This window comes from Aquarana catesbeiana, linkage group LG09 (assembly GCF_042186555.1).
Source record: "Aquarana catesbeiana isolate 2022-GZ linkage group LG09, ASM4218655v1, whole genome shotgun sequence".
In the NCBI taxonomy this organism is placed as follows: domain Eukaryota; kingdom Metazoa; phylum Chordata; class Amphibia; order Anura; family Ranidae; genus Aquarana; species Aquarana catesbeiana.
The window spans coordinates 313,235,304-313,255,906 of NC_133332.1; positions in this window are offsets into that span (position 1 = coordinate 313,235,304).

Here is a 20,603-nt window from a genome sequence, read left to right on the forward strand (position 1 = left end):
GGGCAGAATTCACCAGGCTGAAAGGCAGAAGTTGGAGAGCCAACAGCTTTGAGAAGCTTGCATTTAGACACAGGGCATGTGGGTGGCAGGGACTGTATTTTTTTTACTGTTGCTGCAGATGAGGCAGAGAAATTTGCCAGCTACAGCCTACAGCTGGTGGTGTGCTGCTGGCCATTGTGCTGCTAGGGCCTGGGACACCCTGTGCCATACCATCATCCCTGTCAGTGGAGGCTGCTGAGAGGTAATGACTTGGTATAGCAGGGGCAGACTGAAGTGCGTAGGAGAAGGAGGAGGGACAGATTTGTGCCCCTTTGTGTGGCATTTAGGTGCTCTTGCCAACGGGCTGAGTGGTTGGACGTTAAATGCCTTGTTAAGCATGTGTACCCAAATGGTTGGTGTTTTTGCCATGTTTGATGTGCCTGAGACACAGTTTGCAGATAGCAACGGTGCGATCTGCTGCAGATGTGCTGAAAAAGGCCCAGACAGCTGAGCTTTGGGGAATGGGTCGGGAGGTAACAGCTGCAGAATGTGATGGAATAGGGTGGCTGCTCTCTACAATTTCTTGATGTCAGCCTTCTGGGGTTGTGCCGCCTCACCTTCAGTTTCCTCCTCTGCTCTATCTGGCACTCAAGTCGCATCAGTGACCTCATTATCATCATCATCTCCATCTCCTCCATCTTCATCATTACCACTGGAGACAACGGTTTGGGGAACATGAATGCCAATTTGTCTACCAGTGTTCCTCCCTACACTGGCAGTAACACATATAGAAGTAAATGGCGTTAAACTGTCAATAACGCACAAAACTATATGGCGTTAAACTGGCAGTAACGAACACAGAACTATATGGAGTTAAACTGGCAGTAACGCACACAGAACTATATGGCGTTAAACTGGCAGTAACAAACACAGAACTATATGGAGTTAAACTGGCAGTAACACACACAGAACTATATGGCGTTAAGCTGGCAGTAACGCACACAAAATTATATGGCATTAAACTCGCAGTAACGAACACAGAACTATATGGAGTTAAACTAGCAGTAACGCACACAGAACTATATGGCGTTAAATTGGCAGTAACGAACACAGAACTATATGGAGTTAAACTGGCAGTAACGCACACAGAACTATATGGTGTTAAACTGGCAGTAACGCACACAAAATTATATGGCATTAAACTGGCAGTAACGAACACAGAACTATATGGAGTTAAACTGGCAGTAACGCACACAGAACTATATGGCGTTTAACTGGCAGTAACGCACACAAAATTATATGGCATTAAACTCGCAGTAACGCAATAAAATAGAAGATGTTCAGCCGTCACTACACTGAAGCTATGTGAACTGTCCCTACTCTAGCTATACACTAATGTAAAGATTACTGACACGGTCTCACTACACTACAGTGAAACTATCTGAGCTGTCCCTACTCTAGCTGCACACTATGCAAAGCTGAATGATGGTCCTCCTCACTACACTCACACTATTCCTAGACTAACACTGAACTAATATTCTACACTGACAATTGAAGCATAATAGCACAGTATAGCACACTAACTAACTAATAGCACTAAACAGAGCCCTGATCTCTCTCCATGCCAAAATCACACTGAAAATGGCTGCCATTGAAAGAATACTTTTATATTGTGGGGCAGGAATGAGCCAAGATTGGATAAAGTCATGATGACAGTGTCCAATCATGACTCTGACAGTGCTCTGTGCCCTGATTGGCTGAAGCTTTCACTGCTTCAGCCAATCAGGGCTTGCAATGCACTGTGGTCGGTTCGGGGGGCCAAACAAACGGTCGAACGACCCGTTTGTTTGGCTGTTCATCGAACGTCCGAACAGCGAAAGTTCGGCCCGTACTTATGCTCGGACCAAACCGCTCGCCCATCCTTACTTCCCAGTTGTCTTGGGGGGCAACTTTCTTCACTTTTTCCTCACTTTTTTTCATTTCACCCTCTGCCTAGCTTCAGTGCTGCCAGCTTTCACCCTCTTACCCTCTTCACTAGCTATGGTTTTCCTACCCAGTTCCTAATGCATCTCAAGTTCAGGTGTTCCCTGAGACCGGAAAATTATTTCAAGGGTTTCCTTGGGTTTTGGGTTATAAAGATCTAGAAAGGCTGGAATAGATCATGCTGGAATTAGGGCTGTCTCAGAAAAATGTGGGGTAAAAAAGAAAGATGAGTTTTCACCAATGCTAATACATACATTGAAATCAACAGATTATCCACCATGCACCAAATCCAATTCACCTGAACCAAACAGAGCAAGCCCCATTTCATGGAACAGGTTTGGCCACTTCCTCAAGAAGGTGAAGGAGACACTTCAGGGCAGAGGAGATGCAAATATCCCTCTATGCTGGATGATAATCCTTTACCAATTGGAGCCTCTGCTAACATAATTTCCTTATATTTGGGGCATAAGATCCTCCATCATTGTCAGGAAGATGGAGTACTTGGCCGTGTCCAGTGGACCAATGCATAGGTTCAGGGCTAAGCATGCATCCATGAATGTTCACTAATGCGCATTAGCAGAATTTAACATGAGCATGTTAAATTCTGCTAATGCGCATGCTGTATTATAACTTAAATAGGCCATGGGGCCAGAAAAGCCAGTGCCAGTGCCAGCTGAGCAGCTGGCACTGGTACAGGCTTTTTGCGCCCCATGGCCTATTTAAGTCATAATACAGATAAGGAGAATTGTTGAGTGGTCACAGCTTCATTGACTTGGGATCAACCCTGCATGCTGATTATCCTGTGTTTTGACCCAGCTTGCCTCTTGACTTTGCTTGATTCTGAGCTCCTGTTGCTGACATTGGCTTGTGCTCTAACTCCATCTTCTGCTGTTTTTTTGTACTTCGTCTGTTATTATCTTCTGTGTTTTCCTCTTTGTTTTCATAATATATGCAAACTCCCAAAGCCCTTCAAAGCTTCTGGACTCCAGAATCCAATCTGGGAATTACAAGCCCCAGAGAAAATGGAAAATACAGTTTTCTCCACTCAACACCAATATTCCAGAACCTCTTAACCTGCATCTTTGAGAACCCTGTGTGATGTTCAATCCTCCTAACACATTGTCATGGCACATCACTGTCACATTCCTTACAGGTTTTCCAATTAATATACTTTAAGGTGCTTTCCAGGAGGCTTGTTTGTGTTTTTCATCTGTCTCTTCCCCTCATAATATAGTGAAACTTCCAAGGCTCTTTGAAACCTCTGGACTCCAGAACCCTATCTGGGAGTTACAAAACTCAGAGAAAACAGAAAAAATAGGTTTCTCCACTCAAAGAAGATGTTCCAGAGGCCCTCAACCTGCACTTGTGGAGACCCTGTGTAACATTCAATTCCAACACAGTGGCAGGTCCTAGCACTGTCACAGCCCTACAGGTCTTCCACTTAATACACTAAAAGGTGCTTTCCTGGAGGCTTTTTTGTGTTTTTCTTCAAAGCCTCTGGACTCCAGAACCCTATCTGGGAGTTACAAAACCCTGAGATAATAGAAAAAATAGGTTTCTCCGCTCAAAGCCGATGTTCCAAAGCCCCTCAACCTGCACTTGTGAAGACCCTGTGTGACATTCAATTCCAACACAGTGGCAGGTCCTAGCACTGTCACAGCCCTACAGGTCTTCCAATTAATACACCAAAAGGTGTTTTCCTGGAGGCTTTTTTGTGATTTTCTTCAAAGTCTCTGCACTCCAGAACCCTATCTGGGAGTTACAAAACCCAGAGAAAATAGAAAAAATTGGTTTCTCTGCTCAAAGCCGATGTTCCAGAGCCCCTCAACCCGAACTTGTGAAGACCATGTGTGACATTCAATTCCAACACAGTGACAAGGCATAGCACTGTTACACCCCTTACAGGTCTTCCAATTAATACACCAAAAAGTGCTTTCCTTAAGGCCTTTTTGTGTTTTCTTCTTTTTTTTTATAATATATGCAAACTCCCAAAGCCCTTGAAAGTCTCCGGACTCCAGAACCCAATCTGGGAGTTACAAGTCCCAGAGAAAATGGAAAATACAGTTTTCTCCACTCAAAACTGATATTCCAGAGCCTCCTAACATGCATCATTGAGACCCCTGTGTGATATTCATTCCTCCTAACACATTGGCATGGCACAGCACTGTCACATTCCTTACAGGTTTTCCAATTAATATACTTTAAGGTGCTTTCCAGGAGGCTTGTTTGTGTTTTTCATCTTTCTCTTCTCCTCATTATATAGTCAAACTTCCAAGGCTCTCTGAAGCCTCTGGACTCCAGAACCCTGTCTGGGAGTTAAAAAACCTGGAGAAAACTGAAAAAATAGGTTCCTCCACTCAAAGCCTATTCTCCAGAGCCCCTCAACCTGCACTTGTGAAGACCATGTGTGACATTTAATTCAAACACAGTTGCAGGGCATAGCACTTTCACACCCCTCAGGTTGTCCAATTAATACACCAAAAAGGTGCATTCCTGGGGGCTTTTTTTGTGTTTTTCTTCAAAGCCCCTGGACTCCAGAACCCTATCTGGGAGTTACAAAACCCGGAGATAATAGAAAAAATAGGTTTCTCCGCTCAAAGCCGATGTTCCAAAGCCCCTCAACCTGCACTTGTGAAGACCCTGTGTGACATTCACTTCCAACACAGTGGCAGGTCATAGCACTGTCACACCACTACAGGTCTTCCAATTAATACACCAAAAGGTGTTTTCCTGGAGGCTTTTTTTCTTCAAAGCCTCTGGACCCCAGAACCCTATCTGCGAGTTACAAAACCCGGAGAAAATAGAAAAAATAGATTTCTCTGCTCAAAACAGATGTTCCAGTGCCCCTCAACCTGCACTTGTGAAGACCATGTTTGACATTCAATTCCAAAACATTGGCAGGGCACAGCACTGTCACATCCCTACACGTCTTCCAATTAATACATCAAAATAAATTTGTTTTCCTGGAGGCTTTTTTGTGTTTTTCTTCAAAGTCTCTGGACTCCAGAACCCTATCTGGGAGTTAAAAAACCTGGAGATAATAGAAAAAATAGGTTTCTCTGCTCAAAGCTGATGTTCCAAAGCCCCTCAACCTGCACTTGTGAAGACCCTGTGTGACATTCAATTCCAACACAGTGGCAGGGCATAGCAATGTCACACCCCTTACAAGTCCTTCAATTAATACACCAATAGGTGCTTTCCTGGAGGATTTTTTTGTGTGTTTTTCTTCAAAGTCTCTGGACTCCAGAACCCTATCTGGAAGTTACAAAACCAGAAGAAAATAGAAAAAATAGGTTTCTCTGCTCAAAGCCGATGTTCCAGAGCCTCCTAACCGGCATCATTGAGACCCCTGTGTGATATTCAATCCTCCTAACACATTGGCATGGCACAGCACTGTCACATTCCTTACAGGTTTTCCAATTAATATACTTTAAGGTGCTTTCCAGGAGGCTTGTTTGTGTTTTTCATCTTTCTCTTCTCCTCATTATATAGTCAAACTTCCAAGGCTCTTTGGGAAAAAATGGTTTCTTCCGCTCAAAGCCGAAGTTCCAGGGCCCCTCAACCTGCACTTGTGAAGACCATGTGTGACATTTAATTGCAATAGTCTTCCGAATAATACACCAAAAAGGTGCTTTCCTGGAGGCTTTTTTGTGTTTTTCTCCTTACAAAACACTATAAAGGTGCTCTCCCGGGGAGGAGAGGGGCTTTTTTTTTTTCTCGTCTCCTCATTAAGTATTCAAACGACAATATCTTAAGAGGCTATTTGTTCAAATGTATTTTTTGGGTTTGGATATGCCTTCAAGCTACAACTGACATGGATATAAACAGTAGACAACACTGCTTTGTGTACCATGATTGTGTGGAACTTACATGACTGTATATTGTTGTTTATATCACGGATTCTAGGAACTATAAATATGGATTATATTTGTTTAGACACTGACTTGTAAAAAAAAAAAAAAAATCCACTATTCCATCCAAATAAAGTCACGTGTCTACATTCAAGCAGCTGGAAAGTAGAACCTATCACGGGGTCTTTTCGGTCCTGTATGTTACACAAAAGCTGTCAACAGTTCCAGAATTTTGCTTTGCACATTAAGCGCACGGCGTAAGTTTCATGGCCGTGATGAGATGCAAGCAGAGTGAATACACTTTGTTTTGTACATCTTAACAAGAATGACTTTGGACAGCCATTGCCAGAGGGCTGCAGTAAAACTCATTTGGCTTCCACACATTCCTGAATGCAATGTTCACGAAAATAAACATTTTCACAAAGGAGCTGGGGAGATGCCAAGCTCGGGCCGGCCAAAAGCAGACACAGCATAGTACCAATGAGATCTGCTTTACACTTTTACCACAAATATCAATATGTACTGCAGCCTGTACCTGTGTTTTGTGGCATTCGTTATATATTTTTTTCGAAACCCTTTCAGTTTAAATCCCCTAAATACATTCCAGGCGCATCAACCCAATAAGGCGTGGTGAACCTTACAGCTGAAAAGCAGCCACAACCTGAGTAGAAAAGCCTGTGCTCTGCCAGCATACGGCAGAGTAGGATCCTTGCTCCCTATGTGGAAGCAGTGGTCTCTCTATGCCCCCTGTTAAGTCAGAGCTAGAGCAGACCAGATGTTTCAACCTACAGATTCATACTATGGAACATCTATGTGGTCAAGGATGTAGGGAAGAGACCTTTGTGCCAGTCAGCACTGGAGCAAGGTGCTTTGCTATCGTAGGGGGCCCTGGAAAGGTACCCCCCTCATGATGAGGACATGTGACTAGGTATGGTTCAGGAGGGGTAAGGGGCAAACGTACTATGGCCAGCCTGGATGCATGCTTGGATAAGGGGCTGGTATGGCATTTGGAGGGAATGCACATCAAAACTGTGACGGGAGTCACTTTAGGGGAGGCCCATGGAACCCCCTTAAAGTGGGGGTGCTCTGGCAAGGTACCCTCCCCATGATGAGAACATGTGACTAGGTATGGTTCAGGAGGGGGAAGGGGCACACGTACTATGGCCAGCCTGGATGCATGCTTGGATAAGGGTCTGGAATGGCATTTGGTGGGAATGCACATCAAAACTGTGACAGGAGTCACTTTAGGGGAGGCCCATGGAACCCCCCTAAAGTGAGGGTGCTCTGGCAATGTACCCTCCCCATGATGATGACATGTGACTAGGTATGGTTCAGGCAGGGGAAGGGGCACACGTACTATGGCCAGCCTGGATGCATGCTTGGATAAGGGTCTGGTATGGCATTTGGTGGGAATGCACATCAAACCTGTGACGGGAGTCACTTTGGGGGTGGGGGCCCATGGAACCCAGAATCCCTTGGAGAGGTTGGGAAACTCTTGTTTCAGCTTACCATGCACCTCCTATGTCTAGGTCACCCTGTGTCCATTAGGGGCACAGGGTGACTGAAAAAATGATGGAAGATTGTAAGAGTTTTGTAGACTGTTGCCATGCCATCTGCAATCCCTGATTAATCAAAGCATTGCTTAGATATGGTCTTCAATGTAGGAACTGGTCCATCTTCTACTGGGGGCTTCTGCTACTGTGTGCAGGTGTTCTGTGTTTATACTTACAATAATGTGTATTGTGTCTTCTGAGCTAGAAGACGGCAAGTCTGACCTAAAAGGTCAGACCTCTGAGTCACCTAGGCTGGTTAAATGATGTTAATTTATGTTTCTGGTTACAGTTTGTATTGTTAGGGCAATATGATCGGGATGGGGAACCTCCTTCTCAAGTGTATGAAAGCCTGTATTCTTGTTCAAATAAAACATTTCCAGCTTTGCAGCCAAATGAGTCCTGCCTAGTTCTTGGTTGTAATATGCGGCTATAATATCTAATATCTATATTCAGACTGGAGGAAGTGGTGTATGATGGAAGCACTCAAGCGGAGTGTGGGACGTTCCGTTACAAAAAACACCCCAATAATCTTGAGTGTATGGCAAACGTGGCGGAGCGAAAATCATTGGTGGCGTGGCTGCAGGATGAAGTTGCCATACACTCAAGATTAATTGAATCGTTTTAATGTGCGGCTACAGGGAGATTCTCTTCAACACTCAATGATGGTAGGAGCTGGGATGGGCTCCCTACCAAGCCAGCACTCACAGCAGTGGATAATGAGGACTTGCACCCCTCCTAAAGCTCGAGCGGCTCACACACTGGGTTCATTTGGAGGGAAACCCTTCTCTTTAGAGAAGGACTTCCTGTCCCACTTCCTCGTTCCATCTTCAGGCCGCCTAGGCGACTCCTCCTCTCCCCCTAGGCAGCCCCCTCCCTCTAAGCCAGTGATGGCAGAGCTTGGCACCCCAGATGTTTTGGAACTACATTTCCCATGATGTTCATGCACTCTGCAGTGTAGTTGAGCATCATGGGAAATGCAGTTCCAAAACATCTAGGGGTGCCAAGATTCGCCATCACGGCTCTAGGCGATCTTCTGGGACAGAAGTTTGCCTGTCCACTTCCGAGAGCGCGGCGTGACTCGCGTGTGCGCAGTGCGCGCCCGGGCCGTGCGGCCACAAGGTGTCACGGGCCTGGGTGCCCACAGCTCCAATGGCGGCGCCCTGGAGAGGGAAGGAGGGGGAGAGGGGCGACGTTGCATGCAGCCGCATTCGGTGGACCGTGGGACAGGTGAGGGGCTGTTTATTAAAATGTCGGCAGCTAAACTTTTTGTAGCCGCTGACTTTTAATAAACGAAAAATAGCCGGGAACTCCGCTTTATGCTCTGCGCAAACTGTTGGCACTATATAAATCCTGTATAATAATATAATAATAGTAAAAATAATATAATATTATAATTATTAATAATAATAATAATAATAATAATAAAATTATATTAATATAATAATAATAATAATAATAATAACAATAATAATATTAATATAATAATATAATAAAAATAATAATAATAATAATAATAATAATAATAATAATAATAATAATAAAATTATATTAATATAATAATAATAATAATAATAATAATAATAATAATAAAATAATAATATAATAATAATAGTAATAATAATAAAAATAATAATATTAATATAATAATATAATAAAAATAATAATAATAATAAAGTCATGCCCACTTTTGCATTACTTTCGGTACAGTCCTCATACAATGAATTTTTTAAATAATAATAATTAAAGGGAAGCTTTCATTTGCGACTTTTATATCTTCCTGGAGTTCATAGTAATTTCACTTAATTTATGGAATACATTTGCTTCTTTGCTTTTCATATATGAAAAATATAAGTCCTTTTGTTTTTTTTGTTTTGCGAAAGCTGCATCGTCTTAATATGATCGATAGCCGAACGGTGAAGAATAACACATTTACTCCCACAAAAATATGGCACAGGTTTTCATTTTACAATGTGAAATTTGTCTCTCTTACAGGTGTAATTCCTCTCAGCTGACAAAACTACAATGGTGTAAAAGATTTGACCATGTAATTGGCTTCCTTTAACGCCGAGATTTGGCCGCCTCGGAACTCGTCTGGAAGTAAAGCGTGTTTTTCTTTCCAGAAAAGTCGAGAGACAACAGGGTGGGAGCGAAGCCCGTCACTCAGCTCCCTATCCTCAACCCACCCGATCATTGTTCTTCTGTAGACTGCTGACAAGTAACAAAGGAACGGTCCACCAAGAACTCTATGAAATCTATTTTCATTCATTTTCATACAATTCAGATGTTTTGATTTTGATTAATGTTTTCTAAGGCAGTCCAACTTTCCCTCGTTTCTGGTTAAAGAAAAAAAAAAAATTCTCTGTACTACTATATTTCAATAAATAGTTTCCTTCAATGAATAGCAATCAGACTACCGAGAAGAAACGGTAGTTTCAGTAGGAGGAATAGTGCCCCATCATTGGTATCACTGGGAGGAATAGTGTCCCATTCTTGGTATCAGTGGGAGGAATAGTGTCCCATCATTGGTATCAGTGGGAGGAACAGTGCCCCATCATTGGTATCAGTGGGAGGAATAGTGCCCCATCATTGGTATCAGTGGGAGGAATAGTGTCCCATCCTTGGTATCAGTGGGAGGAATAGTGTCCCCTCATTGGTATCAGTGGGGGGGAATAGTGCCCCATCATTGGTATCACTGGGAGGAATAGTGCCCCATCGTTGGTATCAGTGGGGCGAATTGTGCCCCATCATTGGTATCAGTGGGATGAATAGTGTCCCATCATTGGTATCTGTAGGAGGAATAGTGCCCCATCATTGGTATCAGTGGGAGGAATAGTGTCCCATCATTGGTATCAGTGGGGGGAATAGTGCCCCATCATTGGTATCACTGGGAGGAATAGTGCCCCATCATTGGTATCAGTGGGAGGAATAGTGTCCCATCATTGGTATCTGTAGGAGGAATAGTGCCCCATCATTGGTATCAGTGGGAGAAATAGTGTCCCATCATTGCTATCACTGGGAGGAATAGTGCCCCATCATTGGTATCAGTGGGAGGAATAGTGTCCCATCATTGGTATCAGTGGGAGGAATAGTGTCCCATCATTGGTATCAGTGGGGGGAATAGTGCCCCATCATTGGTATCACTGGGAGGAATAGTGCCCCATCATTGGTATCAGTGGGAGGAATAGTGTCCCATCATTGGTATCAGTGAGAGGAATAGTGCCCCATCATTGGTATCACTGGGAGGAATAGCGTCCCATCATTGGTATCAGTGGGGGGAATAGTGCCCCATCATTGGTATCACTGGGAGGAATAGTGCCCCATCATTGGTATCAGTGGGAGGAATAGTGTCCCATCATTGGTATCAGTGGGAGAAATAGTGTCCCATCATTGCTATCACTGGGAGGAATAGTGCCCCATCATTGGTATCAGTGGGAGGAATAGTGTCCCATCATTGGTATCAGTGGGAGGAATAGTGTCCCATCATTGGTATCAGTGGGAGGAATAGTGTCCCATCATTGGTATCAGTGGGAGGAATAGTGCCCCATCATTGGAATCAGTGGGAGGAATAGTGCCCCATCATTGGTATCAGTGGGAGGAATAGTGTCCCATCATTGGTATCAGTGGGAGGAATAGTGCCCCATCATTGGAATCAGTGGGAGGAATAGTGCCCCATCATTGGTATCAGTGGGAGGAATAGTGCCCCATCATTGGTATCAGTGGAAGGAATAGTGCCCCATCATTGGTATCACTGGGAGGAATAGTGCCCCATCATTGGTATCTGTAGGAGGAATAGTGTCCCATCATTGGTATCAGGGGAGGAATAGTGCCCCATCATTGGTGTCAGTGGGGAGGAATAGTGCCCCATCATTGGTGTCAGTATAAAACTGAAAAATGGAGTGATAATGAAGGTACAACGTGGTCCTCATTCCTCACTCACAATCACTGATGTAGCTTTAGGAAACTAGGATGTTGTACACAGTCACTGTTCGGCGGTCACACCGGGTATCGGAGAAGATCGGTTCCCACAGAAATAACAACTTCCGAATCTCATTCTTGTAGCTCAACAAAGAAATATGAAAGGATAAAACCTCATTTCTGTATCTCCGTCTCGTACATTTCATTCGGACCATTTGCCTTTCATTTCCCGGTCGTTTTCCATTTTCTGTATTTTGTTGATAGAAGTCTTCATACGTACTTAGTGGAATCTCTGGGGGGGGGAGAGCGGGGAAGACGATCGTCTCTCCTCTCTGCAGGGAGATGCTCGCCGAATAGTTTGGGATGAAATATTGTCACGTTCGGATTACATTTGCACAGCACAAAGCTTAGAACTCAAGCGGCTTCATCGCCCATTTCCAGACGTTCTCATGTGGACTTTATCTGTATTTACATATCTGCAGATCTGAGCCGATTCACCGGAGATTTTCACCCCCTTGTGTGCTCTAAAATTCTAGAAACCTCTCCTTGTGAGTGTTTAACCCCTTCACATCTAATGGTAAAACAAATGTTAATGCCTGAGCACAATTTTGCAACTTTGACATGTGTCAGTAAAACCGTACAAATCATCACAACTACTCTGTGCATCCAGGTGGGTGATGTCACGTTTTTTTTCACGACAAATCAGGCTTTCATTTGGTGGTAAATGGTAATGGATATCTCATGTTTGTTTTTTTGTTTTTTTTAATATTATCAAAGGAAAATTGGCCCAAAATAATACAAGAGGTATCAGTGGGAGGAATAGTGCCCCATCATTGCATTCAGTGGGAGGAATAGTGTCCCATCATTGGTGTCAGTGGGGGGAATAATGTCCCATCATTGGTGTCAGTGGGGGGAATAGTGCCCCATCATTGGTGTCAGTGGGAGGAATAGTGTCCCATCATTGGTATCAGTGGGAGGAATAGTGTCCCATCATTGGTATCAGTGGGGGGAATCGTGCCCCATCATTGGTGTCAGTGGGAGGAATAGTGTCCCATCATTGGTATCAGTGGGGGGAATAGTGCCCCATCATTGGTATCAGTGGGAGGAATAGTGTCCCATCATTGGTATCAGTGGGAGGAATAGTGTCCCATCATTGGTATCAGTGGGAGGAATAGTGCCCCATCATTGGTATCAGTGGGAGGAATAGTGTCCCATCATTGGTATCAGTGGGGGGAATAGTGCCCCATCATTGGTATCAGTGGGAGGAATAGTGCCCCATCATTGGTATCAGTGGGAGGAATAGTGTCCCATCATTGGTATCAGTGGGGGGAATAGTGCCCCATCATTGGTATCAGTGGGGGGAATCGTGCCCCATCATTGGTGTCAGTGGGAGGAATAGTGTCCCATCATTGGTATCAGTGGGGGGAATAGTGCCCCATCATTGGTATCAGATGGAGGAATAGTGTCCCATCATTGGTGTCAGTGGGGGGAATAGTGCCCCATCATTGGTGTCAGTGGGAGGAATAGTGCCCCACCCATCATTGGAGCACAGGTGTGTCAGGAGGAGGCTGTCTCTCTGGAGCTGCTGCAGATCCGTGTGAGAGGGGACTGGTGAGGAAATCTATCCCAGCTCTCCTGGCCCCTTTCTGGGGAAGCCATGGAGGCCAGCAGGGCCTCTCCTGCTGGAAGCTCACAGCCATCTCCTGGGCCGTCGGGTGACATGCCTGCCCCTGTACAAGCTGATCTCTCTACCTCTGGTGGGGATGAAGGTTCCGAAGCCATTCGGGAGCGAGTGGTGGCCGGGATTAAGGCCCTAAATAGGGAGAGGGATAAGCTTTACAAGCTACGAGCGGAGCTGAAGCGTCTGCGAAGGCAGCGGGAGGGCTTACACAGCCAGAAGCGTGGATCCATGGATCCGGAGATCCAGTTGGCCAAAGTCCGTGTGGACCATCAGGAGACCATTGTGGCCATGATGGAAGGCAGAGATGGGCCATTTAAGGAGAAGTTTGGAAATGACAGGAGGTTTGGAAGGATGACAAAGATGGAGGTGGAGGAGGAGACCCCCAGTTCTGACCCCCTGCCCCCTCAGGGAGAGGTAAGCAGCCCCATGCCTTCCCAGGACTCAGGAGGCATGCTCAGGGCCATCCAGGTAATGGAGTCTCCTATGCGGAGGAATCAGTTAATGTTTAATGAAGAGGACATTACTGATGATGTACCTGATAAGGTAAAGACTGCCAAGTCCCATGTTGTGGATAAGACTGTTTTTGTGCCTTTCAACACCGACAATGTGCCTAATGACAATCAGGCTGCTGATCCTGTGTGCAGCAATGTTGTGCCTGCTGATGCTGCAATGCAGCAAGAGTTACTTTTAAAAAATGTCATTTCTGTAGAAGAACCACAGGTGTCAGCAGAGCCCATTAACCCCCCTTTAGCTGAGTCCAAAGCTGTTTGCCCCACAGCTGCTGAGGACTCTACAGCACAGCTTCAGGAGACAGCTGGTATTGCAGCAGAAACTGTGATTATTCCTGATGGGAATGTGAATGTTTGTGTGACTGATAACAATCACCCCAGTATCAGTGTGATGGACAATCGTCCTGCTATGGATTCTTCCAGTTCAGTTCAGAGAGTTGATAATGATGTACAGACTAATGTGACTTCAGTGTGGGGCCTTGGCCCTGATAAACCTACCTTTGCTCAGGTGGTACGCTCTGCTCCTGGTAGCTCTGCTCCCAAGCGGGGTTTTCCCCTACAGGCTACCACTTTGAGCACCCCAGGATCTGGTCTTGGGTCTCTGGCTTCTGCTGGGGGTCCCAGACGTAATGTTGTTATTCTGAAATGGGAAGGTGGTGCGATCCCTCCAGCACGGCGTGCAGTGGTGGATTTGATTTTGGAGATGGGTTTTGGGGCAAATGATCTGTATGCCTTTATACATGTAGCTGGGAGCCGGGATTATACAGTTAGCTTCACCAGGCCAGAGGGTCTTGACCTGTTCTGGGAGAGATATGAGGCTCGGTGCAGGTCAAGACCTGAATGGGAAGGTCTGGCCCCAGTTGCAGTTTCTCAGAGGTCTACAGTAAAAAAAATCACAATTATCCTCACTAATGAGAGTGTCCCTGCCCGGGATCTAGAGGTTTGGTTAAGGAACTATGGGGAGGTTTTGACCAAGCCCAATAAAATCCTTGATGAGCGTAACATCTGGACTGGGGGTTGGTCAGTTACAGTCAGGTTGGCCAGGGATGGGAATGTTGTCCGTCACCTGCCCTCCTCAGCTTTTATAGGGAGGGATAGGATGACTGTTTTTTACCCTGGTCAGCCGAAGCTGTGTCACCGCTGTGGAGAAAAGGGGCATTTGAGTTCCTCCTGTTCAGCCTTGATATGTTCAGTGTGTCGGGGTCAGGGTCATATGGCTAAGGACTGCACCGAAATGATCAGGTGCAACCTGTGCCTGCGCCTTGGCCACCCCTACAGCAGATGTCCTGAAGCCTGGCACAATATGGAGAAGGAGGTAATTGATGACATGTCAAGGTTGGACAGGATGGAGGGTGAGGCCCCTGGTGTACCATCCTCCTCTGCGGTGACTGACTCCCCTGGTCCTGCTCAGGATCCCTCTCCAGTTCCTGTGGCCACCCCTCATGTGTCTGTAAGTATTCCTTCTGTATCTGTATCTGTCTCCCCCCAGCCTACTGTACCCTCTCCTCATGTGTCAGAACCTTCCAAGTCTGTGCCCCCCGAGTCAGTTCCCCCCCAGGAGTCTACCCCTCCTAAGTCTGATTCAAAGGGAGCACCCCCCCCACCAGCAGTGGTAGTGGGTACTAAAAAGGTTGCTTCTTCCTCTGTAAAGAAGTCTTCTGTAAAGACTTCACAGAAAAAAGTAAGAGATGAGGGCATCTCTGAAGCTGACCTGCAGTACCTGGAGGAGAGAAGGAAGGTTGGGAAGCGGAAGAAGCAGGTGGTGAGGACAGAACAGGCTCCAGTGCCTGTCTCCAACCGGTATAGGTCCTCTAATTGGGATGTCTCTTCATCTGGAGCTTCTTCGGAGCGAAGTTCTGATTCCGAAATGGAGTTTGAGGCGGCCTCAAGAAAGAGAGAGGCTTCTGGTGATGAGCAGCAGAGGGGAGCTAAGAAGCAATCCACCCAATAACCCAAATGGCGGTTCCCCCTCCGTTAAAAGTGGTGACAATAAATGTCGCTAGCATTAAGTCAGTAAGAGCTCGTTCTATGGCCTTCTTTTTGTTCAGCCAATTAGATGCTGAAATTTTATTTTTGCAAGAGACTAGGCTCACCTCCTTGGCAGATATTCATATGGCCAAGAGAGAGTGGAGGTATGGTCCATCCTACTGGTCTCTTGCGGCCGAGCCTTACGGCGGTGTGGCGGTGTTGTTTAAAACCGGCATGGTAACTGTCCGGCGGGTTATTGAGGTGGAGATTGGGAGATGTATGGTCTTAGACGTCCTTGTGGGAGGGCAGGACCTGCGCCTAATTAATGTTTATGGACCGCACACAAAGTGGGACAGGAAATGCCTTTTTACAAGGATCAAGCCATTTCTTTTTACATCCCGGCAAGTGGTCTTTGGAGGTGACTTTAATACAGTAACTAGGCCCAAGGACAGGAAGGACTTCAAGGACAGGCTGGGATATGATAGCGTTTTTTTAAATAGTATGGTTAGGGATGCTGGTCTTGTGGATGTGCACATTAAGCACCTCCCGGATGACACTGGGTTCACCTTTCATCGAGGTAATAGTCAGAGTAGAATAGATAGGTTTTTTTTGAAGGAGACCTCTGCTTTCTCACCCGCAGTGGTGCAGGCAGTAGAGTTCTCTGATCACTGTATGCTATCTGTGGTCCTGAATGCTTCAGACGCCCCTCAGAGGGGCAAGGGCATCTGGAGATTGAATTCGACTCTACTCAAGGAAGAACATGTTAGACAATCCTTTGAGGAATTCTTTCAGGCACAGGTGACCATCCTGGACTTTTGTAGCAGCAAGGCTGAGTGGTGGGAGCTGACCAAAAAGAGGATTGCTGGATTCTTCAGGGGCCTAGCCAATAGAAAGCAGTTTAATAAATACATGACCTACCAACGTTTACGGAGGAAGCTGGATATTCTTGTCTCGAGAGGAGGAGATCCTGGGGCAATCTCCGAAGTGAAACTCCTTCTCAGGAAGTGTCAATATGACCGGCATGCCTCTTTGGTTCTGGAGAGGGACTATGGGAAGTACCACTCGCCTGACCCTTACCAGAACTGCAAACAAGGTGTAGCTGTTAAAACGGTCGTTGGCCTTAAGGACAGTACAGGTTCCTTGACAAAGTCCAGGTCAGGGATTCTGGAGGTCGTGAGGTCCTTTTATGCTGACCTTCTTGGGAGGAAAGAGCTTGACCGTGACAAGATGGAAAGCTTTTTGGACTCTACTCCAGGTCTAAATGATGAAGATGTCCCATTGATGAATTTGACAGAGGAGATCACAGTTGAAGAGGTGATAAGGGCAATTGAACAGCTTGCCATCAAAAAGTCACCTGGACCGGATGGCTTGACGGCTGAGTTTTACAAAGCTTTTAAGTCTATTCTGGCCCCACATTTGGTAGAGGTTTTTAACAGTTGCCTTGCTGAGGGGGTACTTCCCTCTTCCATGAGGCACTCAGCTGTGATTCTTCTTTCAAAGGGTAAAGATCCTTCGATGATTGAGAATTGGCGCCCCATCAGCCTTCTTAATGTCGATAGAAAGATACTGGCAAAGATCATTTTCTGGCGCCTATCGTCAGTAGCAGAGTCTTTGCTTTCTCGCCATCAGCACTGTTCGGTCCAGGGTAGGTGCACCTTCACAGCAGTTTTAGCTGTCCGGGAGGCCTTGGAGCGGTGCAGGGCTGCAGGCTGGGGAAAGTATTTGCTGACATTGGATCAGGCAAAGGCTTTTGATCGTGTTAACCATGAGTACCTGTGGTTGCTCCTTAGTAAGTACGGTCTGCCGGGTGGTTTTGTCGATTGGTTAAAAGTCTTGTATGAGGGGGCAGAGAGCTTTCCTCTTGTTAATGGTTGGGTTGGGCAGTCCTTTGAGGTTGGCTCCGGGGTGCGCCAGGGTTGTCCCCTGAGTCCCCTGCTCTATGTGTTTGCAATCGACCCCTTCATCAGGAGGCTAGAGAGCGGCATGTTGTGTGGGGTGCCAGTGGGGCTTCCGGGTGAGCCGCCTTTGAGGGTTGTTGCCTATGCGGACGATGTGTCGGTGATTGTCACTGGGGCGGATGAAGCAGAGGAGGTGGTCTCTCTGACATCACGGTATTCTGAAGCATCAGGCTCCAAGATCAATCAGGAAAAGAGTGAAGTTTTCTGGATGGGAAAGGAAGGTGAGGGGTTTGATCTCCCGGACACCTTTCCAGTGCCCCAGGAAAGAATTAAGATTTTAGGCATTGAATTTGGACCTGGCGATTATGGCCTCAAAAACTGGGAAGGCAGACTGGAAATTGCCAATACTAAGGTGGTCAGCTGGAAGAGATGGAAGTTATCTATGAGGGAAAGGGTTGATCTGATTAAGACTTACCTGATTCCGATCTTCTTGTATGTCAGCTTTGTCTGCATCTTGCCAGTGTCTCTCTATGCTAGGGTCAGTAGTGTGTTCTTCCAGATGTTGTGGGGGAACAGACTGAACCCCATCAAGAGGAATGTCACCTATCTATCCAGGAGGGAGGGTGGCTTAGGTATGGTCAACCCAGTTCTTTTCTTTTCACTGCTTTTTCTCAAGTTTAATATTGGTAATATGCTTGCAGTGGAACCTCCTGGATGGGCAGGCATATTTAGATCTTGGTTTAGGCCTTTTCTACGACTTTGGGAAGAAGGTGGCCAAGTGAAGAATCTCAGGGGTCATCGTGGTCAGCTACCAGCCTATGTCGCTCCGTGCCTGAAGTTACTACGGCAGTGGCGATTGTCGGCTGAAGATCTCAGATCGGTTCCGAGGAAAGTCCTTATGAGTCGAGTCTTGAGCGAAGTCTTTCATGACCCACTGGCCTTAAGGGATTGCCCAGGCCCAGTTTTGAGGGCAGGGTTGAGACTTATTAATTTGGACAGAGTACCCCCTAAATTCAGGGATCTGGCCTGGTTGTGCTTCCATGGGAGACTCTATGTTAGGGGCAATTTGAAATTCCGCAGTGGGGTGGATCGTAGCTGTCCTCGGGAGGAGTGTGCAGGTGAGGAGGAGACTATGGACCATTTTTTGCTTCATTGCCCTTTTAACATAGAGGTGTACAAACAGGTGGGGCGGGCCCTCGGTGTCCCTTTCCTCTCCAGGCTGGGTTATGCTGAGTGGGTGTACGGAGCATTCAATACTGGTGGGGTTTTTTGTTTAGATACACTTTTTCTAGTTAGCCTAGTAGTCCGTTATTTCACTTGGAACGCACGGTGTCAGGTCTGCATTCGGCGTAAAATCCTTCCTGTTCAGGTGGTGGTGTATGACATTCTGCATGAGGTGGAGAAGATTCGGGTACTTGAGAGAGACAAGCGGAGTCAGGGGGCTTGGTTGAAGGCGTGGAGGGGTTTCAAGCCTCCCTGACTGCCAGGAGTCTCTTTCCCGGGTGTGGCTGTCTGTCTCTTATCACCCTAGATTATTATTTTTTTGGATTAATTTTTGATAAATGGCTGCGTACATAGGTGATGGGTTGTGCCTCTTAGGCCCTCTCTGCTGCTTTATGTAAATAATTTTGGTAGTGGATTATGTATATATTGTATATATTCTGAACATGAATGTGTATTCCTTGGATTTCTGTTGAAGTTTTGTACTATGGTTTTGTTTTTTACTTTTGTATAAAATTGGTTGCTTGATTCTTTTAATAAAAGATCAATAGTGTCCCATCATTGGTATCAGTGGGGGGAATAGTGCCCCATCATTGGTATCAGTGGGAGGAATAGTGTCCCATCATTGGTGTCAGTGGGAGGAATAGTGTCCCATCATTGGTATCAGTGGGGGGAATAGTGCCCCATCATTGGTATCAGTGGGAGGAATAGTGTCCCATCATTGGTGTCAGTGGGAGGAATAGTGTCCCATCATTGGTATCAGTGGAAAGAATAGTGTCCCATCATTGTTTTCAGTGGGAGGAATAGTGTCCCATCATTGGTATCAGTGGAAAGAATAGTGTCCCATCATTGGTTTCAGTGAAAGGAATAGTGCCCCACCATTGGTATCAGTGGGAGGAATAGTGCCCCATCATTGGTATCAGTGGAAAAAAAAGTGTCCCATCATTGGTTTCAGTGGGATGAATAGTGCCCCATCATTGGTATCAGTGGAAAGAATAGTGTCCCATTATTGGTTTCAGTGGGAGGAATAGTGCCCCATCATTGGTATCAGTGGGAGGAATAGTGCCCCATCATTGGTATCAGTGGGAGGAATAGTGCCCCATCATTGGTATCAGTGGAAAGAATAGTGTCCCATCATTGGTTTCAGTGGGAGGAATAGTGCCCCATCATTGGTATTAGTGGGAGGAATAGTGCCCCATCATTGGTGTCAGTGGGGAGGAATAGTGTCCCATCATTGGTATCAGTGGGGGGAATAGTGCCCCATCATTGGTATCAGTGGAAAGAATAGTGTCCCATCATTGGTATCAGTGGGAGGAATAGTGCCCCATCATTGGTGTCAGTGGGAGGAATAGTGTCCCATCATTAGCATCATTGGGGGGAGTTGGACCCCCTTCCACCAAGTAGAGAAGTGATCGAGTGGTTAATTAACCATTTAGATCACTTTTGCAAAAAAGAGAATCGCCGGCTGAAAAGAATGATACCAGGATGCTGCCTGTAGGTGCACCCACCATCCCGGTATAACCACTGAAGCCCAAGGACGTCCATTTACGTACCTTGGGTGGCAAATGGTTAACTGTATATTTCTTGCTACTACCATAACGTACCACCAAAAAACAACTCAAAAATAAATTTCCTGCTCTGGACGATCGCAGTGATACCACATATGTGTATGTTATTTGTTGTTTGTACGGCCCAGAAACAATGGTGCGCATTTCGCTTTTTTTTTTAAATCCTACCTAAAACACAGACTGACACTTCTGGGTCTGGGGTGCACCACCGGCAACCCACTCCCGCTATGATCGCACACAGCTGGATTAGGGTTGTCACCTGGTTTGGCTTGAAGATAAAGTGGCAATCCTAAGCTGGAGCCCATTGGCAGGTACCATGGACTCGATGTCCGCTGGCGCCCGCCGATTAGACAGTACACAGGCAGATCGTCGTCCTATCAGAAGAGAAGGCATGGACCCTGTGTTTCTGCAAAGTGTATAGGGGTGTATATTAGGTGTGTATAGGGATCTGAACTGGTTACATAATGACACAGTTCT